The 20,017-nt window shown below is 63.6% G+C and overlaps 2 long non-coding RNA genes across 2 annotated transcripts; both read right to left on the bottom strand.

The window, feature by feature from the left end:
* Positions 1-774: 774 nt before the first annotated feature.
* Positions 775-9,756, bottom strand: LOC144367928 (uncharacterized). Its single transcript, XR_013427572.1, has 2 exons — positions 9,492-9,756; positions 775-9,334 (listed from the first exon to the last, which is right to left on the bottom strand). It is a non-coding gene; the product is annotated as an uncharacterized LOC144367928 (long non-coding RNA).
* Positions 9,757-11,999: 2,243 nt separating this feature from the next.
* On the bottom strand, positions 12,000-19,837 carry LOC144367927 (uncharacterized). The gene is made up of 2 exons (XR_013427571.1): positions 15,916-19,837; positions 12,000-15,417 (listed from the first exon to the last, which is right to left on the bottom strand). It is a non-coding gene; the product is annotated as an uncharacterized LOC144367927 (long non-coding RNA).
* Positions 19,838-20,017: the final 180 nt, after the last annotated feature.

Below are 20,017 nucleotides of genomic sequence, written 5' to 3'. Positions count from 1 at the left end.
CCCCACGCTCTGCAGACCCTTCAGGTCACCGCACAGTTTTAAACCGTTCGTCTCTGGTTTTCTCCCAGCACAGGGAAGCCAGGCCTTGCTGTTCAGAGTCTGTGCTTTTGCACGTGTCTCTTGGGTGCATGAGTGTGTTGGGGGTCCCCAGGGGAAGGAATGAGGAGGGAGTGCCAGGGAGCCCCCTCGCCTGGGAATGAGCAGAGCAGCTTTCAAACCGGGTTCTGATGCCAAAGACCATTCTTTCCTCTGAGTTGGGATGACTGTCCCAACCCCTATTTTGCCATCCATATTTTGCATCCCTGAGAAACACATCTGTCTGCACACACATAGTGCGCGGGCCAGACCCCAGGGTTAGAAGGCCAGCCCCCAGCAGGGCTGATGTGGTCATCAGGATGTCCTCTGGGGTGGGCTGGGTCACATGTTTTCCTTGGGTGAGTGTCTGTCGGTGGCACTGGGCCTCCGTAAACGTTTTCTGCCCAGCATTGTGTAATAAGTCCCAGGGAGGAATCTCAACTGGGGCTGCCCTGGATTTAAGGGAAGGTTGCACTTCTGTGTCTTATTTTCTAATGATAACAACATGTGCTACAGAAAATTTAGAAAATCAGGAGAGTGCAGTTAAGGAAAACAACGTGTGCAAAACCATCTGCAGTTCCTCTGTACACAGCATCTAATTTTGGATTTTTCCAGGAGATACCCCGTCAGACATTTTCTTATGCTTGCATATGTTTTTTTTTTAAAAAAAAAAAAAAAACCAGAATTATCCTATGAAGACTATTTCAAAAACGCTTTTGTTTAATATATTGGGAACATTCTTGTCCGGGTCCTGTGTTCTCCTCCCCTCTGTTGTCTGAGAGCAGATTGCTTTCTGGGCACGGAGGAGCCGTGATTTTTCCCTACAGAGCAGGCTTTGCAATTGATTTCCATTTTCACTTTTATAGACAATTCTTGAGGCTAAGCCTCAGTGCATCCCAAGATGTGTTCCTTAGATTAAATTCCTAGAAGTAGAATCGTGGCTGCAAACGCTAGGCCCAGTGGAGAGACTGTCCATAATTCTTGCTGAATTACCCTGTGGAAATCAGGATGTGCTCATAAGGGTCAGAGATGGGAGGGTCCACTTGATAATGGGGTTTTGTAGACGAAGGAGAAGTTTGGGGGTAAGTCCCCTGGGAGCAAGGGGCTGGGGTCATCCCATCTCTTCTGTTGTGGCAAAAATGGGAGCAAGGAAAGATTTAAGAAGAAGTTTTGGCCAGGCATGGCAGTGCATTCCAGTGGCTCGGGAGGCTGAGATAGGAGGATCGAGAGTTCAAAGCCAGCCTCAGCAACGGCGAGGCACCAAGCAACTCAGTGAGACCCTGTCTCCAAATAAAATCCAAAACAGGGCTGGGGATGTGGCTCAGCCATTAAGCACCTTTGGGTTCAATCCCTGGTACCAAAAGATAAAAGATAAAAGAAAAGAAAAAAAGAAGTTCTGCCACCCTTAGTCCTTTGCTGAGGAGTGACTGGCCTGGCTGCCTGCCACCTGGTCCTCTGTCCCTAACACCACATTGCAGTCCCCGTGGGCAGGGCGGGAGCTGAGTCAACACTGTTGAGCAAACAAATATTTGTTGAATGGACCCATGTTTGTTGAATGTTCAAAAGTTTGCTGATTGAACAAATGTTTGTTGAAAGAACATTATTGTTCTTGGAAAAGCTGCTGCTGATTCACAAGCTGTTTTCCCTCTGAGGTTCCCGGACTAGAATGTCAGCTCAGAGGGCCCTCGGCAGGGCCACCAGGGGGACGGCCCTCCTGGAGGGAGGGCCGAGCACATGCCGTCTCTGTGACCCCTGCTGCAGGCCATGTCCCTCTTCCCCCTGTCACGGAGATGTCAGTAAGACGGGCACGGTGGCGCCCACTGAGTTGGGAGGCTGAGGCAGGAGGATGGCAGCCTTAGCAACTTAGTGAGAGCCTGTCTCAAAATTTTTAAAAAAGAGAAAGAAAAAGCCCAGACTCCATGGTAGAGCGCCCCTGGGTTCAATCCTCAGTACGAAAACAAAAAGAAGAAAAGTCAATTAAGCAAATACATGAATGCACGACTTGATTTTATCTCCTTGCTGGACTAACCACTTCCTGTCCACGTGGCCTAGGGTGGGTGGCTGCGCTGTGGTTGTCCATCTCAGTTTTTAGAGATTTTTTTCTTTTTTCTTCAAACAAGTCCCACTCCAAAGTGCTGCTGCTTCTTAGTGGAACCCCTAGGGTTCCGTGGCACAGAGTTTAAGAACCTCTGGAACTGTTCTGCTCTAAAGTCCAGATTAACCCCCCGGGGGGCGGCACCGTGACGGGGGTTCACACTCAGCCCCTGGAATCTCAAACCCAAAACCCTGAGACAAGGACTTGGGTCCTGAGGGCGCACCGTGGACCAGACAGAAGCGTTGTCCCCAGGCCGAGGCTCCGGGGTTCCGTGACGGCGGGTTCCGTGGCTGCGCCAGGAGCTCTTCACTCCCGGGAAACCCGTGCAGGTGAAGAGCAGCCTCCTCGGCCTCCGCCTCCGCCTGCTTCCAGACAGTCTGCTGGCGAAGCGTGGCGATGTGTGCGTGTGATGCAGCAGCGCAGCCCGGGCACAGCGGCCCTGTGACTAGCAGTTCAGGGGCTCGTTGTGCCATCCCCGCGACTTTCCCCTACGCACAACTTAGTCAGGGTAGGAAGTCTTGCTCCTGTGGCTTTGGGGTGCGGGGGTCAAACCCAGGCTCTCCTGCAGGCCCAGGCAGGTGCTCTGCCCCCGCGCACCCAGCCCCAAAGCAAGATTGGAACAATGAAGAAGGCCTCTCCCAAATGACTTACAAGGAAAGTAAAAATCCTGGAGCGCCAGGGGTGTGCAGATGAGTGCCTGCTCTCGCACTCGCACACACACGTGCACACTCGCGTGCACACACACACACTGGCCTGACCTGCCGGCTCCTGTGTGCAGAAGTGACTCCATCACCGTGGAGACCCCCAGGCGCCAGCCCTGAGCCGCTCCTCTGCCGAGGGCCTGGCCCGGCCCTCCCCTGCCAGCCTGACCCGGGAAGCTCCCTGATTCTCCCGCCCGCGAGGCTGTGAGCCCCTTTGTGGTCTTGCTTCTGCCCACTTGCAGCAGCTGCCCTGCAGGGGGAGCGCGGCCTGCGTGCGCTGCTCGCGGGGTGCAGCTGAGGCCCCTCTGGCTGATGAGGAGCCGCGGAAGGCCACCCGGCCCCCTCCACAGTCTGGAACTTCCTGGCCTCGAGGGTGAAATTAGGGACCGTGGACTGTCCCAGGGTGAGCCAGGCTTCCAGATCTGGGTGGCCAGCGCAGTGCCACTGCCTGGTGTGAAGGCTGGACTCAGGTGCCAGGGCCTAGGGACTGCGTCGCTGCTGCCGGGCACCCGGAGGCTGGCCTTTGGCCCTGAGATTAGAGGTCCACCCACCGTCCACTCGTCCTGGGGTCTTGAACACAGCTGCTTCAAAAGCGCACGCCCGTCCCTTCCAGCCACGGCAGGTGCTGGGTGGAGAAGGAGGAGAGCAGAGGGCCCCGGTGGACCCCAGCCACACTCAGCAGAGCAGCCAGGTCCCCTGCTGGCCCCTCCTGGCTCCGCGCCTTGACCGGCCTTTTCTGCCCGTTTCCTTCCGCGCGCTGCCCCGGACCCCCCAAGGCCCGGAGCTGGCGTCCCAGAGGCAGGGGGCTCCGGGCTCCGTTTCTGCCTGTAAATACCCAGCATGCAACAGTCCTGCTGGAGAGCCAGGTGGACAGCCCCGTGGAGACAGGACCCTGGTGGAGTCCCCGCTCTGGGGCCCTCTCTCAGCACCCCGCATGACTCTCGGGTTGTTTTGTCACCTGGACAGACGGGTCCCCAAGTGAACGGATGCATAGAGGCTGTCTGTAACCAGGGAGGGTCACTCCCAGGTGACAGTGGCGACCCTGCTCATTTTGGACGGGCTCTGTACAGTGTAGGAGCAGAGAGCAGGAGGGCCTTGCACCCGGCTCCTGGGCCACCATCCCCTCTGACGGTCTCCCGGGGATCCCCAGGGCCTACGCAGGGGACGACGTCCTTGTGTTTAAAGACATCCAGTGAAGACCCTCCTCCTAATGCACTGGCCAGCTGGGCCAGACTGGACCCTGGAACCCAAGAAGGACACGGGCCGAAACGTGCTCCCTCGAGTAAGACCCAGAGGGTGGGCAGGGCTCGGGCGTCGGCATCTTGGGGTCTCCCTGTAGATCTATGTTATTCCAGAACAAAGGCCTGTTGTCAAAGCCTCCTGATCCCAAACCCTTCCGACTGGATGCTTTCAGTTTCATCCAAACCTGCCCCAAGGCTCCACCCACACTGACTGTCCCTCTTCCTGTCCCCTGGTTCTTTTCTGAGCCACGCTGCTCAGCTGGGTGACCAGTCCCTGGCCCTCAGGGCCGCCCTGGCCTGGGGCCCTGGCTCTCCTGGCCGCTCCGCACCCCTCCTCCACGTCCCTCCTGGCTCCCCCCACCCGTGTCTTCCTCCCTGGGGCTGCTCTCAGCCCCCGGCCACCGCCCATCACCTTGGGAAGAGGGAATAGACGGAGGTCTTCCGCGTCTCAGCGCCCTGGCCAGACACCTTGTCAGCAGAGCAAACACGTCCAGAGCTGGCCCAGGCCAGGGGGCTGTGGGACCCCATCAGGGGCTCGACGGGGGCTGCTCCAGGAGAGGCAGACCTGCTGCCCTGGGCCCTCCAACCTGCTGCCCTGGGCCCTCCCAGCTCACGGTCTACACCAGCGCATCTGGGCTGCCAGTGCCCCAGCCCTTTCATTCTTTATCCTGCCCCTCCTTCCTTCCTCTCCCTCTGCCCTTTCCCTGGCCCCCAGCCTGTCTCTTCTCTCTCTGCATCTGCCTCCTCGCCAGCTCATGCCTGGGGTCCTCTTTGTGAGTCCTCTGCCCTCTTCTCACCCATGCTGCCCCCTCCTCTCCTTCTCCTCTCCTCTCCTCTCCCTGCTCTGTCTGGCTGCCCCTCTCTGCCGTCCCTCCGCCTTGCAGCCTGTCCCCGTCGTCTCTTCCTCGGTCTCTCCGTCACCCTGTCTGTCTCTCCCTCCGCTTTCCGGGAAGGCAGCGGTGATTTACGAGCTGTGGACAGGGCCAGCTGCGGGGACGGGAGGCCCGATCCCAGCTTCCCGAGGAAGCTGCCTGCCTGGGAGCGCGGGTGACGGCGTTTACACAGCGCGGCTCGCTCGGCGCGGCTGTCAGCGGGACGGATGGAGTGCCGGAGAAGGCCCATTACTTCATCCACACCTCTGCGGGCAACAATAAAACACTCACACACGCCTGGACAGGGCAGCCGCCCAGAACGTCCCCGCCGCCAGGCTGGGCCCCTCGGATGGGAAGGGGCCGGGGGCAGGGCAGGCCCCGGGGAGGAGAGGCCTGGCTCCCAGCAGGCGGGCGGCCGCCTCTTCCTGGGCCTCAGTCTGCTCATCCGTGAAGTGGGCGGTCAGTGGGCCCAGGAGAGGGGACGCAGCGTCCGTCATCGGTGTCCATTTGAAAACCTCTTCTTCCCGCCCTGGTGGAAAGGACACACCAGGCTCCAGCCAAGGCCTGGGGCGGGACCCGAAGCTGCGGGGCAGCGGGGAGGAGGCCCTAAGGCTGGCCAGGGCTCCTGCAGAAGTGAGGGCCAGCGCTGGGCGGCGTGCCCTCCCCCGCGGTCCCCAAGGCCACCCTCGGGAAGCCGCATTTCCCCCAGGAGACGTCCATGGAGAAACGTTCCCAGCGGCGGGACTTCAGGCAGCATCGAGTGGCCGGCAGGAGGAAGGCCTGGCCGGCTGCCCGCTGACCCCGTGTTTCTAGAAAACGACACCGTGGTGGAGACATCAGCCATGCACACTCTCTGCACACCGGGATTTGAACCTCCAGTGCCACCGCCGCTCACGGCACCCCTCCCAGGCACCGGGCGTGGGTCCCGTCTACTGAGTTCTCACTGCCACCCGCAAGGTGTGGCAGTCCACAGTTCATAGCTGAGCAAACTGGCTCAGAGAGGTTGAGCAACTGGCCCAAGCTCACACAGCTTGTGTGCAGAGGAACTGTGGCTGGAATCCAGCTCTGAAGCCCGTTAGCGGGTGGGCTCTGGCACCAAGGGCCTGGGACTTAGAGATGACTCCTCCACTTCCCAGCTGTGGGACTTTGGGCAGGTGGTTGGGTCTCTCTTGGGCCCAGTTTGGAAGAATGATAACGTCTAACCCTGGGATGGTGGGAAGGATTAGTTAACAGGACGAGGAAGGAGAGCGTCCGCCCATGAACCTGGGGCCAGCAGCCCCTGTGACCATCCTGGTCCTCGGCCCACTGTTAACACTGGTCCTTTAAGGGGTGAGGCCGGAGGCTGAGGCCGGAGGCTGAGGCTGGAAGGAGAGAGGCCCCAGAGAGACCCACTCGGGAGTGAGTGTGTCACCGGTCCCCAACACACACACACACACACACACACACACACACACGCACACATGCGGCCACCCCAGCTTGCCTGGGCACGGAGGGGCCAGCCGTCGGCAGGTCAGAGCGTCCACCTGCTCCCCTGTTGGAGCCGACCAGAGCCCGCGTCCCCCACAGCTGGGCGCAGGTCAGGAGCGGGCGCCCTGGTCTCCTCGGGCTCCCGGTCACTGAGGCGCTCACTCCCTGTCCCTCCCCAGCCTCAGTTTCCCTGCACCGTGGGACTGACGCTGTCCCCCGAAGGTGGCAGTGGCCGCGGGTCCCGGGGACGTTCGCTGGTCACCCGCGGTCCAGGCCGGGATGTGCTACACCTGGGAGGGCCGGTCCCCGGGGAGCGCGTGCACGGAGGGGCTGGGAGAGGGCGACATGAAGGTGGCGCCTCGGGTGGGACGGGGGGACGTCCTGGAAGGCCCCGTCCCATCTCCCGGGCTGGGTGGCACCGCTCCCCAGGGCTCCCCTGTGTCCAGGCCCGAGTGCCCGGCCAGCGCGGGGGCGGGGGAGCGCCCTCCTCGGGGTCTCCTGGGGATCGAAGTCCCCCCCAGGGCAGCCTGGCCTGGCTTTCAGGGTCCCCTCACTCCCCCCAGCCTGGCCCCCATACAGGGCACCCTCCCCTCCATCGGGGTCAGAGGGCAGAGGTCACACCGAGGGTGGCTGCGGGCCTGCGGGGGGCAGGGGTGTCCTGGTGAACGGGGCCAGGCCTCAGCCCCGTGGGGGCCTGTGAGGCGGCCGGAGGTCCCAGGGGTGGTCACCAGCACCAGGCGCGTTGGCACCACCAGTGTGACCCCCCTCCAGCAGGAGGACCGCGGCCCACCCCACACCCCAGGGGTCTTCCTGGTCCCTGGGGTGAGTCACACAGATGGCCCCTCCCTTGGGGTCCCCGCTGAGGCTCACAGTGACCCTGCAGCAAGAAACGAGGTCCCACAACCAGGCCTCTGTGGGCTCTGGGCTGGGGCCCAGGGGGCCGGGCGGGGCCAGGGCGGTTTGCTGCTCTCTTCTGCACCGAGAGCGTGAGGAGCAGGAGCCGGGCCGCTGGGCCGCTGGGCCGAAACCCATTCCCGCCTCCTGAGGCTCAGTCCAAGGAGGCTTCCTGGACCTGGTGATCCCAGCAACTTGGGAGGCCGAGGTCGGAGGCTCAGGTATTCGAGGCCAGCTTCTGCAACTTGGTGAGACTCAGCGAAACCCTGTCCCAAATAAAAAATTTCGCCAAAGGACTGGGGACGGAGCTCCGTGGTGGGTCACTCCTTGGTTCGACCCCAGGGCCCCAAACAAAACCCAAAGGAGGCTCCCGGAGGACGGTGTCTTGGGGGTGAGAGAAGATGCTGGTGACCGGCCTCCTGCCCCGAGTGTCCTCGCTGGGCACCGTGCGAGCTGGGCGCATCTCACTGATCCGCGTAAGCTCACGTGGCGGGCTCCTCCAGAGCCCAGCGACAGACAGGGACACCACGGCCCAGCCAGGACCAGGAGGTGGCTGAGGGTGGGAGCAGGTCCAGGCCCGGGCTTGTCCCTCCCTGAGAGCCGACACCCCCGGCAGCTTCTCCACCAAACTCAGGGCTGGGCAGGGCTGGGCACGGGCACTGTCAAGGGGAGAGCCTGCCGCAGTCCTGGGCAGGTCCTGGGCAGGTCCTGGGCAGGGAACCCGGAGCTCGGAGCAACGGCTGCTCAGGAGGGTGCAGGGCGGTGGCCAAGGGCCCCTGGAAGGAGGGGCTCCCTGCTGTCGGCTTGTCACTCACAGGGTGCCCCTGCGCCTCTGCTCTGGTGAACCTGTCCCCTGGTCGGCCCAGAGACCGCTACCTCTCCTTCAAGGGCATCCCAGCAGGACCCCTCTCCGGCCCCCCACTTCCTCTGCAGGGTTAGTGGCCCCACCGTCTGGGGTCAAGACGGGTGAAGACCCCACTCTGCTGACCAGGACCCGGGTGAGGACCAGGAGGAGCAGGGGACGGGGGTGCGTGGACCCTGGGGGTCGCAGACCTGGATGCCCAGGGAGGAGCCGGGGAGGAGGCGGAGATGGATGGTCCAGCCACAGCCCAGACAGGGTCCTGCCCCGCCCTGGGCTCTGCTGACAAGTCCTGTGGGCTGATGGGCGGCTGCTGGCTGCCCGGGCCCCCTTGGCCCCGCCAGGGGGTGGGGTTTCCCTCAAAGTCGGGGCTCAGGGCTTCCCCTGGAGCCTAGCACCCGGGAAACCCAGGGAGGGAGGGAGGAGGGGACTCAGGGGCGCCCCCTGCGCTGGGAGCCCTCCCTGACCAGCCCCCCGCCCCCACCCAGGGCCCGGCACCCACTGTCCGTCCCGCGCCCTCCACAGGGAAGCCCGGGGGCCGAGTGGCCTGGGCTGCTCGGAGCCGCGGTCCCTCACCCTCCATAGAAACGGGAGGAGGCAGTGCTGAAGATGGACGGGGGCCGGCTCGGTCACTTCCTGGACTTGAACCTCCGTTTCCTGCCTCTGGCAAACGGTGTGAGGGTGCGCCAGGGTCTTGGCCAGGCCGGAGGCGCGAGGTGCCACACGTGCTGGTGACGCCTGCTTGTGCCAGGTGACACGGTGCCCGGCACGGCCGCTGGGCAGGTCCAGGTGAGGAGGAGGCTCTGCTCCAGCTTCTCTGGGTGGGAACCAGAGTCAGGGAGGAGGGAGAGAGAGGCGGGCTCCCACGCGTCTCCCCCAAGCCCTGTTACCCCACTCCCTTCCCCACATTTCGACCCTCTTCGGGGTCTTTGCACCCCGGGGCCTGACCGCCTCGGCTCCGTTTCTCGCTGTCGATCAACGACGGCTTCGCGGATCCCCCTGCAGACGGCCGCCAGGACTGTAGGCTCCAAGACCCCCGGAGCTGACTGCCTTGGTGGGGGGGGCGACCTCTCACCGTTTCTCTAAGCGACTGTGGAGCTCTGCAGACCAGGATCCCCGTCTCTGAAGCTCTAGTCACCAAAGTGTGATCTTTAGTTAATTAAACTTAGGTGGCATTGTTGTTCCAGAGAGATCTTGGCTTCAGGACAAGGGATGAGATTGTCACAACAGCAACAAAAAAGTCCCCAAAGTGGGAGACGCAGGGACATTTGCAGAGGACAGACTGACCCTGCCGCAAAGGATGATCTGGGGTCTGGCTGCTTCCCCGGCCAGTGGTCAGGATGCCCCTGAGGAGAGAGGCAGTGGGTGCAGAGAGGCCGCTGCAGGCTTCAGCCTGGTCCCCAGTCTTCCCCCTTGACAGAGGGCAAATTGGGTCTGGGGGTGAAGATTCTGGGTCCAGGTCACTTAGGCAGGGGCAGCAGGTGTGAAGTGCGTCCCCCGTCTCGTTCCTCCACCCCATCCACCTGACAGCCACGCGCCCCCCCCCAGCAGATCCAGCCTCGCGCCCACCCCGCATCCAGCCAGCCCACCCCTCCCCTCCGTCACCTGTCCATTCCCACCTTCATGCCCCCAAATCCTTCCGACCTCCCACGGGACACCCACCCACCCAGCCACTCACCTACCCAGTGGGTCACCTGCTCATTTACCCTCCACCTGCCCGTCCGTGAGTCCCCATCCGTCCATCCCTCCCTCCCTCCCGTCTGACCCGGCCACCACCATCCCTCTCTCCACCGAGGAAGGAAATAGAAACTGCAGTAAGGTCCCTGAGTGGGCAGAGCAGGGAGCCTGGGGTTTGAGAGCCACCACGCGGCAAGGTGGTGACGGGGAAGGTAACGGGAGGGACAGGTGTTGGGGCAGCTGCCCGCTGGGCCCGCCGGTCCTGATGGGCCACGGCCGAGTGTGCGCCTGGGACCTGGGGCCAAGCCAGCGGTGGCCAGAGGGCAGGAAGCCAGGAAGGCAGAGGCCACAGGAAGCCCAGGGACCTTGGCAGAGGAAAGAGCTGGCATCGGAGGAAGAGTCTCTTGGAGTCGGCAGACCTGGGCTGGGTCGGGCCCCTCGGCCACCGTCGTGTGGCCTCCTGGGCTACCTCCTCACTGGCAAAGTGGACGAATCTGTCCGTCCCCGGGTGGCGGGGAGGAGGGAACAGACCAGGGCTGAGGGGAGCAGGTGGGGTTATTGGGGGCGGTGGGGGGTGCAGAGGGGGACACCTGCCCAGGTGGGCGCAGCTGGCGGGGTGGGAGGGACCAGGCCCGGGATGCTCCGGGACAGCAGGCGGCCAGCGCAGGGGGCGTTCAGAAGGAGGACACGCGCCACTCGCCCAGGGGGGTCTGGGCAGCTTGGCGACAGGTTGTTTGCAGAACAGTCTCCATGTGCCACCCCCCGGGGCCCCGCCCGACTGGCATCGTGTGGTGGGAGTGTGGGTGAGGGCCTGAGCTTCAGGTGGGGCTGCCTCCAGCCTGTGGCCTCCAGAGGCTGCCGACCCCCGGGCAAGAGGGGGAGCCGGGTGGCTGCGTGGGGAGCACCCCGTCTCTGCCCCGTCCTCAGTCTTTCTAGAAGGGTCGAAGGCTGGTGTGTGCGGCTGGCACGCGGCGAGCGCTCACTCACTGGAATCCCTTCAAGCCTGGCAGAGACCCCGGGGACTTCGGGGAGAGCAGGAACCTTGGCTCCAGGAGGGAGGGCCGGGGCGCCTGGCCCGGTGGCCGCGCCTGCGACAATCTCCCAGAGACACAGCTGGACCCGGGTCGGCGCATCCCGGAATCGGAGATGACCGCTTCTTTCCATGTCCTCCTGAGCCAACACTCGCTCACACGGGTTCTGGCTCCAGGGCTGGGGAGGGAGGGCGGCTGGGTGGGTGGTGATGCCCCAGACAGACCCACAGACAGACAGACAGACAGGCAGACTGAGCCGAGGTGCCCCCCCACCCCCCCCAGCTTAGTCACGGTCTCAACTTTTCACATTTGAACTCAAGACAGCAGATGTCACGCTCAGGCCCCTCCCCCCCTCCCCTCCCCTCCCCCTCCCCCCCTCCCCCCCCCCCCAGTCTGCGCTGGCTCCCAGCCTGGCCCTGACACCGGGGGATCCTCGCTTCCTGTGTTTATCTTGGACAGGGCCCGGGCTCTCTCCTCCCGCCCACCGGGCAGCTGACGCCCCCCCAGGCTGCTCCAGCGCCTGCCCCGCGCACACACGCGTGGGTCTGTGCACGAGGCGCCAGGGCCGGCCAGGGCCCGTGTGCGGGAGGCCTGGCTGTCCTTCCGGGGTGCGTGGGCCTGGTGCTTCTGGGGGTGCCTGAGTGTGCACGTGGGGACAGCCCACAGGACTGAGCGCCCACCAGGGTCTGGGTCTGCTGGGGCATGCCCAGGGCACTGCTCCCCGTCTTCACTGCTCCCCGGGCACCCCGTTTTGCTGGGGAGACAGGACAGGTGAGGGGACGGGCGGAGCTGGGGGCCGCACAGTCTAGAACCCAGGGCGGGCAGGGGGGCTCCTGTGCTTTCTTAATAGCTGAGCTGCTTTTCCCCATTTCCTGAGGCAGCAGAGACCCGCCTGCAGGAGATCTGACAAGGTCAAGGGGAACAGGCTTTGCTCTGCCCCGGGTGGAGCCCAACTCCATTTGCTGTTGTTAGCCTCGGACCTGGACCCCGGGCCCGGAGCCACCAGTTGGCGGTGGAGCGGGCACCTCACCCTGGCGCTCACTGACCAGTTAGGAATCCGTTGGGATCAACATAAGAAAAATGATGCTTCACATTATCTGCCATCATTAAAACAATGATTATAAATTGTACCAAGTACATGAAGAAAACAGAATCCTGGCCTACAGAACTGACGGGGTTGCTAGGTGGAGGGCGCCCTGAGGGGTGGCATGTAATCAGAAACCTGAACAATAAGGAGGTCTTGAGGCGTGAAGAGAGGTGTTCCAGACTCAGCAAGCCGCCTGTGCAAAGGCCCTGCGGTGGGGGAAGAGCTTGCCAGAGTGTCAAGGAACAGGAAAGAGGATGGGGAGAGGGAGGGAGGGAGCGTCAGTAGGTCCAAATGGCTGGGGTAGAGTGAGTGAGGCCAAGAGTGGCCAGAGAAGGCTGGAGGAGCCTCTGGAGGTCATAACCTTGGGTCTAACCTTGGGTTCACAGAGCCCCTCTCGCTCCTCTGGCCCCCAGACAGGGAAGCTGCAGGCCCGAGGGTGGGCAGGGGCCTGCTGCTTTTGCCTGGACCAGAACGTGCGCTGGGCCTGGGGCCAGGCGGGCTGTGGGAGGCCTGTTCCTCCCCTTTCATCTGCAGGATCTCTTTCATCCTGTGTTGCTCCAGCCCCTGGGCGGGCGGTGGACATGAAGGAAGGTTAAGAACACACACCTATTAACCTGCGTGGCACAGGAGGGGTCCAGGTGTCGGGCGTCTGACCACCCAGGGCTCCTCCCGCATCCCCCTGAGGACTCCCTGGGGCCCGGTCAGGGGCACCTGAGAAGACAGGAGCCCGCGTGGGTGCAGACAGACAGGGGCTGCAGGAGCCCGGGAGTCCTCAACCCGGCACCAGCGGGTGGGCAGGACTGGAACCCAGGCCCAATCCCCGACCGCGAGGGCCCCTGCCGCGAGGGACACGGCTGTGGGCAGCCCAGCAGGTCGGGTCGGGAGGCGCTCTGAGCCCCAGGTTTCCCCGTGACCTGGGGAGCTCCGCGGGGCTCTGGGAGCCGCTGTGTCCTTCCTCCTCTGGGCTGTTCCGCTGGTCCTCCTCTTGTGCCCAGGCCCAGGTGTGACTCAGAACCCCAGGGCCCGGCTCCGCGTCTCCCTGGCATCCGGCATCTGCTCGGACGCCTCGGCCCACGGGCAGCTTACTCCTGAACGAGGCCACCACAGTCCATGCGGGTCAGCTCAGGTTGGTCCAGAATCCCGAGGGCCCGAGTCTGCTGCCCGGCGGCTCCGAGAGGCCAGGCTGACCCTGGTTCTGGAAACTTCTTCTTTCCTTTCCCGAGTTTGTGCCGCTCTTTCTGGTTTTAAAGTTCGAGTTGAGTTACTTTATGATGATGACCAAACAATACAGAGGGTGGGAGAAGGAATCCAAGTCTCCCCCGCCCCTCCTCCAGGCCTGGCTCTAGGGAGGGCCAGAGGACCCACAGGGGCACAGCACAGGACCCTCCGCAGCCCAGCTGGCCCTGGAGCGGGGGGCAGCCTGCACCGGCTCCCACCTCGGGGCCCGTTTGCCCATCTGTGGAATGGGGTCAGGGGCCCCCTCTGCGCAGGGCCGCGGCGAGGACTGAGGCTGAGGGCTGATGCGCACGGGGCAGCGGCCAGTGCTGCGCACACGCAGGCCGTGGGCGATGGAAACAAGTGATGGTCTCTGCATTCCTCTCTGGGCCTCTCCCTCCTGTCACCAAGCAGAGCGGCTGTGGGGTCACATATACCGTCCTCTGGGTTAGCAGGCAAAGCCACTCTCAAGACGGGGCCCAGGATGAACCTGAAACTTTCTGGCTCTCTCCTTGGTGGCCTATGGTGGCCCTGAGCAGGACAGGCCAGCTCCAGGGAATGGGAACCAGGTTCTGACCAAGAAGGAGCTGGATACAAACAGGGTTTGGCCCCGTGCTGGCAGGTTCAGGAGAGAAAAGGATGGGGACGGAGCAGAAGTGACCAGACGCTGCTCACAGTGTGGCCAGGGCCCCTCGGAGGGGCACCTGTGGGCAGTGTAGTCTAGGAAGGCTTCCTGGAGGTGGCAGGCCAAGTGGGGCCTTGAAGCATGGGAAGGAGTTGGACAGGGACAGGGTCGGGGGTGGTGCACTTGTGGCCTGTGAGGCGTCTGGAACCAGCAGGGCCACGGGGTGGAGAAGGCAGACCCTGGACACCAGGATGCACGCGGGCTTGGCTCACCAGGGGGCAGCTAGAGAAGGATCTGGAGAAGGAGTCTCCACAGGGTGGGACCCTGGGAACAGCCGCCGGCTCCCAGGCCTCCGCTGCCTGCGCTGGAACCCACGTGGGGCTTGAGGGGCGACTTGGGGGCTGGAGTGCAGGATCAGGCCCTGCTGGCGCTGATCACGGGGCAATCCTGGAGGTCGGCCTGGCCTTTAGATCCCCACCTCAGGGAATCCAGAGCGTCTCCTTCCCTCTCAACCTGCCGGCTTTCCAGGGAGAGCTGAAGTGAGCGCTGTGTCAACGGGGAGATATCCGCGTGCGATAAGGGCCGGGGAGGTTCTGGCCTGCTGCAGGAGGAGGGACTCGCTGCCCCTGGCTGCCACGGGCCGGAGGAGACCTCAGGCCACAGCGTGTCAGGGCGAACGGGCCCTTGGAATGGTCCAACCTGCAGACAAGGTGACAAGAGGCCCAGAGAGGGAAGCAGGCCGCCCAGAGGCCCCCAGCACCGAGGGCCCCACCCCTGCCCAAGGGCAGCCCCCTCTGCTGGGCTGGTCGAACCCAGGTTTGGATTCAGGGTCTGGTCGATGGTGGCCCTGGTGGCCCCCCTCCAGGGGGGATTCACGGAGAGAGAGCCGCTGGGCACTTGAGGTCAGGAGCCTGGTCCTCGGCCCCAGCCTGGCTTCGAGCCCTCGTGGGGAGCGGGTCGGGAAGATGCAAGATGCTCCCGGGCTGCTGTCAGGGAGGCCCTGGGAGAGCCTGGCAGGATGCTTCACGTTCCAGGCGGCCATTCCCAAACTGGGCTCGGCCAAGCCCACCCCTCCCCGTGGGCCCGGGGCCTGTGGGCACTGGCACCTCCAGGTGGCCGAGGTGGGGGGAGGACGTTCTTGGGAAAGTGCAGGCGGCAGAGGCTCTGTGTCCAGAGGAGCAGAATGAGGCGGGCACCACCCCGCGGGGTGGCCTCCCAGTGGAGGGGACGAGGCCTGGAACCTTCTCTCCTGGGTATTACTGTCAGTGTGACCTCATCAGGATCCGCATGCCCGGGGACCAGGGGCCCCCGGGAGTTGACCCCGACCCCGACTCTGCGGCTGGTCCAGGGACGTGGGTCACCTACGGCCCTCGGTTCAGAATGCACCGGCCCCCGGCCCTGGGGGCGCCCAGCTCTGGGCCCGGGAGCTCTCGTAATCAGACGGGTTTGCTCCACGTTCCGCCTGAGGAGATGGAAACTTCTAGGCCGCCATGAACGTGACCTCACAAGCGACCTTCCTTTCCACTTGGCCGGGATGTACTTTCTTCTGGGAAGAACCGCGGTGGTGGGTTCCTGGCACTGCCACGGGACAGAGGTGGGGCCCCACAGCCACAGCTCAGCACCAGGGCCGGGACCCCCAGCCCTTTCTCCACGGGCGTCAAAGGTCTGGGGTGTCTCCACCCCCTGAGGACGTTCCCCACGATCACTGCCCACCCCCCGCGAGGCCCAGCTGTCTCCCTTACAGGGAGATGTCAACTCCTTTCAGCAACAGCTCACGCCAGGCTGCCCAGGACAGAGCGTCTCGGCCTGACCTCACGTTGGACAATGAGCCAAGACAGGGGGGATGGAGGGTCCCAGAGCCCTCCCCTCCTGGCTCCTGGCCCTCTTCCTCTCTGAAACCCTCAGTGCAACCTCTCTGAGTCTCAGTTTCCCCACCTGTAAAATGGGGGTCCTCGCAGCTCACCCTCTCCAGGTCCCTACGGGCTTCCCATCTCACCCAGGGCCGCCTGCAGCTCAGGAGAGACCCCCAGAGGGTAGGAGCCCTCGTCGGGTGCCTCCGCTTACCAGCCCACTCACCAGCGGGCTCTGGCAAGTTGCTGGGCTTCCCGGAGCTTCTGTCTCCTCCTCGGTGGAACAGTGATAGCAGCTCACACAGAGTGGTTCCGGGGGTTAAAGGGAATTCAGCCCAGGGTCTCGGGTTTAGTTGGTGCTCAATAAACGTCAGCCCTGGGTACAGCTGAGTGGTCCGTGCATAGAGGGATGGAAAGTGTTTCCACCGGGGGAGGCCACATCCATCTCACTTTATTAGATCGTAAGTGCTTTTAACAAGGCTGACGGCAGAGGCGGGCGGCCCGCCAGCCAGCGCCACGAACCCCAGTCCAGCTCCCCAGCCCCGGACATCAAAACCAGCAACGCACAAGGCCCCACATCAAAGGACGAGCAGCACGTCCAGACATCTCTCTGCGCTCTTATCTTAATTAAAGCAAGTCAGACGCAGAGCTTTTGATGACACAAGTTGAAAAGCCAGAGTCTGGTTTTATTAGCTTTTGCTGACACCCACGGAGATGTCTGTGACTTGCCCAAGGTCACCCAGCACCCTGGGGCCAGAGTCGGGGTCTAAACTCAGGCCTCAGATGCCGGAGCCAGGGGTCATTCCTTTCCCCTCCTCCAACCCGGCCGGAGCCCCCGCGCCACAGGGACGGAGCATCCTGGAGACACCTGGGTCCGTTCCTTCACCCGAACAGACCCCTGTTCATACTTACCCAAGGCTCCTCCTTCCAGGCACTGTCCTAGGCCCTGGGGGACACAGTATCCGGGGATGAACTGAGGTCAGGGGAGGAGATACAGCACACTGACAGACATGACCACTTTGTCGCAAGCTGTGCCACATACGGCTCCCCTGGTCCCTCCTCTGAGTCGAAGCTCAGGGACGGCTTGGCGGATAGACTGCACAGGCCTCACGGGCTTTCTTTCTCTGGGGATGCCCACTTTGGGGACCTGGCCACCATGGCAAGAGGGAGACCAAGCTGCCCTGTGGAGGGGCCCACGTGGGGAGAGGCTGACCTTCGAGGCCTGTGGGCGAGACTCCAGGAGAGGGAGTCCCCAGCCTTGCCGCACCACACCCCGGAGCAGAGAGCAGCGGCCCTGCCCAGCCGGCCCTGCCCGGCCGGCCCAAGTGCAGACTCATGAGCAGAACGAAGGATTCTTGTCCTTGAGTCATTCATTTTAGGGCAGTTTGTTCTAGAACACCTTCTATGGCACCTTCGTGGGGCGGGTGGATCTGACGGTGAGCCCATTTTATAGGTGAAGGAACTGCGGCTTGGGAAGGTGAGAGGACTTTCCCAAGGGCACACAGGCCTCATGGGGCGAAGCGAGATGAGGTCAGTTCGACCCACGACTGTCCGCCCGGCCGCCCGGCAGCCAGCGGGATGTGGAGAGCAGATCTCCAACTCAGAATCCAGGGGGCCTGGGCAGGTGGAGGGGGGCTGCGGAGGCAGCTGAGCAGGGTTGGAGATAAAGAGACAAGGGACCCTCTCTAGGTTCCAGGCCTCGGTCTCCCAGTCTGCTCAAGGGGAGCCGGGTCTGGCCCCAGCTGGGGCCGGAGATGAGCTGATAGGTGGCGAGGCCCTCCTCCCGTCCCTTCCCAGGGGCTGGCACTCCATCTGGACAGAGATGAGTCAGAGCTGAGCCTCCCACGGAGAGAGGAAGTGGGCAGAGGGGGAGGCAGAGCTCAGCCCCCAGCTCCCGGGCTTCTGGGGCGAGAGGCTGCCCGAGGGGAGGCAGGAGCTCTGGGTTCTGGTCCCGGTCCTGGTCCTGACCACTGGCAAGTCACCCCCTGATCCTCACAGCTTCCCTGGGACAACGGGTCAGCTGCTCGGCAGGATGTTTATGGCGTCCAGCGGGCGGGGATGGACCGACCCAGAGAAACCTAGACGGTCCTGCACCCCACCCACCCAGCAGCTCACAGAACCGGGCCCTGGACCGTTTCTAGAAGCACCGATGTCGCTGTGCACACCTGGCCAACCTCCCTCTTCCCCGCCTTCTCCACGGTCATCATGACCACTGACCTGTCCACCCAGAGTTCCTCATAAAGATAAAAATATCATCACTCAAAGTCCCCCCCAGCAGCCAACCCCACAGTGTGCCAGAGGGTGGCACCCGGGAGGGACTGCCGCCGCCAGCCCTGACTGTAAGAATTGGAGAGGAGAGCGTGCCCACTGAGGCTAAGGGAAAGGTCAGGACACCCATGCCGGCTCGGTGACTGTCCCCTGCTGGCCTGTGCAGCACGTAACCATGCTCCTCGGCATGGTCTCATCGGCTTCTCGGGGTGGCCCTGCAGTGAGGTGGACACCATTAGTCCCTGTGCACAGATGAGGACCCGCGGCCTGGAGAGGAGAAGGCACTTGTCCTGGTCACGGAGCTGGCCCCGGGGACGCGGCCCAAGCAGCCCGACCCTGGAGCCTCCGAATCTCCGCCTTCGGCCACGCTGCTTCCTGGGAGGGCAGCTTCTTCCCTCCTCCAGGTGCCCATCCGGGGCCAGGGCTGGGCCAGCGTTCCCTTCTGTCCTAGGAATCCACGAACCGCCCACGGCTTGCTGGTTATGGACTCTGCTCCCAGATCTGCAGTGTCTAGAAGCTTGGGATCTGCCGGCCTCCATCTCTGCCGGGACGATGGGCACCTGGGGCAGGAGAGGCTCAGGCCACTGAGGCACCCCCCTGGGTCACCAGCCCCCCAAGGGCCTCCTTCAGCGCAGGCCCTCAGAGTCCCCCATTCCTTCCACGGTGGCTGGGGACTTGGAGGGGAAGCAGCCAGGTGCCTCGGGGAGGGCTGGTAGGAGGGGCTTGGGCAGAGGAGACCCTCCGTGGGTGAGAACCAAAGCCAACCCAGACTCCAGAGGTGGAACCGAAGCCACGTCTCAGTAAGAGGCGTGTCACACGGGCGCCTTGAGCCCACCACCCTCTGTGCTCACCGATGCTCTTCCCCGTAACCTGTGACATTTCCTCTAACCCTGTGGACCCTTGCGTCAGGCTGCTCTGTGATTGGCAGCTCTGACGCGCGCGGAGGAGCAGGATCGTAACTGTCAGCCACTCGGAGGCCACGGGCTCCCCAGCACCCGGGCCACGTGGCCCAGAGCGTGTTCTACGTCTGCACTGGATGTGACCCGCATGCTGGGTCCCCCCAGCCGTGGGGACATGCGGGAAGGCCAGGCTTTGGAGGGAAGCCCTGCTATAGGAGAGCCAGGAGAGCAGGAGGGAGGGAGCCAGGATACCGGCCTGAGCCTGTCGCCACGGCAACCGCAGGGCTGTCTGGAGCCAGCAGCCTGCCAGGCCCTGGCCCCACAGAGCCAGGAGGGAGGCAGAGGGGGCGGTCCCGGCGGGGCATAAATCAGGGCGTTCTATGCCCCTGACTCCAGGCAGACGATTTATGGGGCTGCTCGGAGCCCAGGGGATGCACCCGGAGAGACGAGAGGGTCTCCCTGTTCCCACCGCCCCGGGGGCCCCCGCTTGGACTCGGGTGCTGGTGTGGGGGGGCGGGCAGGAAGAGGGGCCGGGGCCGGGAGCGCCTCCAGGCCACCCTCAGCGTGACTGGAGGGCCCTGCCCCCACCCCTGCAGGCCCCGGGGTGCCCGCCACCCCCGCATGCTGAAACGGTCACTCCTGAGGCTTTCTGTCCTCTCTGTTTACGCCTTTTTAAGAATGCTGCTCCCGCTAAATGAATACCGCGACTCACTGAGGTGTGGGACCTGCACCAAAGGAAGCCAGACGGGGACACGGAGGCCCACCCCTGCCCCACCCCGCACACGACCGGAACAGATTCAGATGCACCCATCATCTCCTCCATGGGCCCCCCTGACCTTCCGGCTCTACCTCCAAGGCCACCAAGTATTAGAGCTGTCCCCAGCAGAAGTGGCTTCCTTAGAAGGGAAGGAGCGCCCCCATTCTGGAGTCACCCAAGCAGAAGTTGAATGGCCACCTGCTGGGGTGCCTCGGGGACCCCGGCTCCCCTAGGGAGGGCGGACAGTCACAGGAGACAGGAACCCCCACTGCTGCCTGGGGCGCTGGGCTGGGGGCAGGAGAGGGCGGAGCTGCGTGCCAGCCCCACAGGAGGACCTGGAGCTTTGAGCTTGCTCAGACCCGGGGACCACGCATGTCATCGAGGACGTGTGCCTGGTGGAGGCT

Source organism: Ictidomys tridecemlineatus, chromosome 11 (genome assembly GCF_052094955.1).
Source record: "Ictidomys tridecemlineatus isolate mIctTri1 chromosome 11, mIctTri1.hap1, whole genome shotgun sequence".
NCBI classification, from domain to species: Eukaryota; Metazoa; Chordata; class Mammalia; order Rodentia; family Sciuridae; genus Ictidomys; species Ictidomys tridecemlineatus.
The sequence above is the reverse complement of the archived record's forward strand: the minus strand, read 5'-3'. Positions and strand labels throughout refer to the sequence as shown.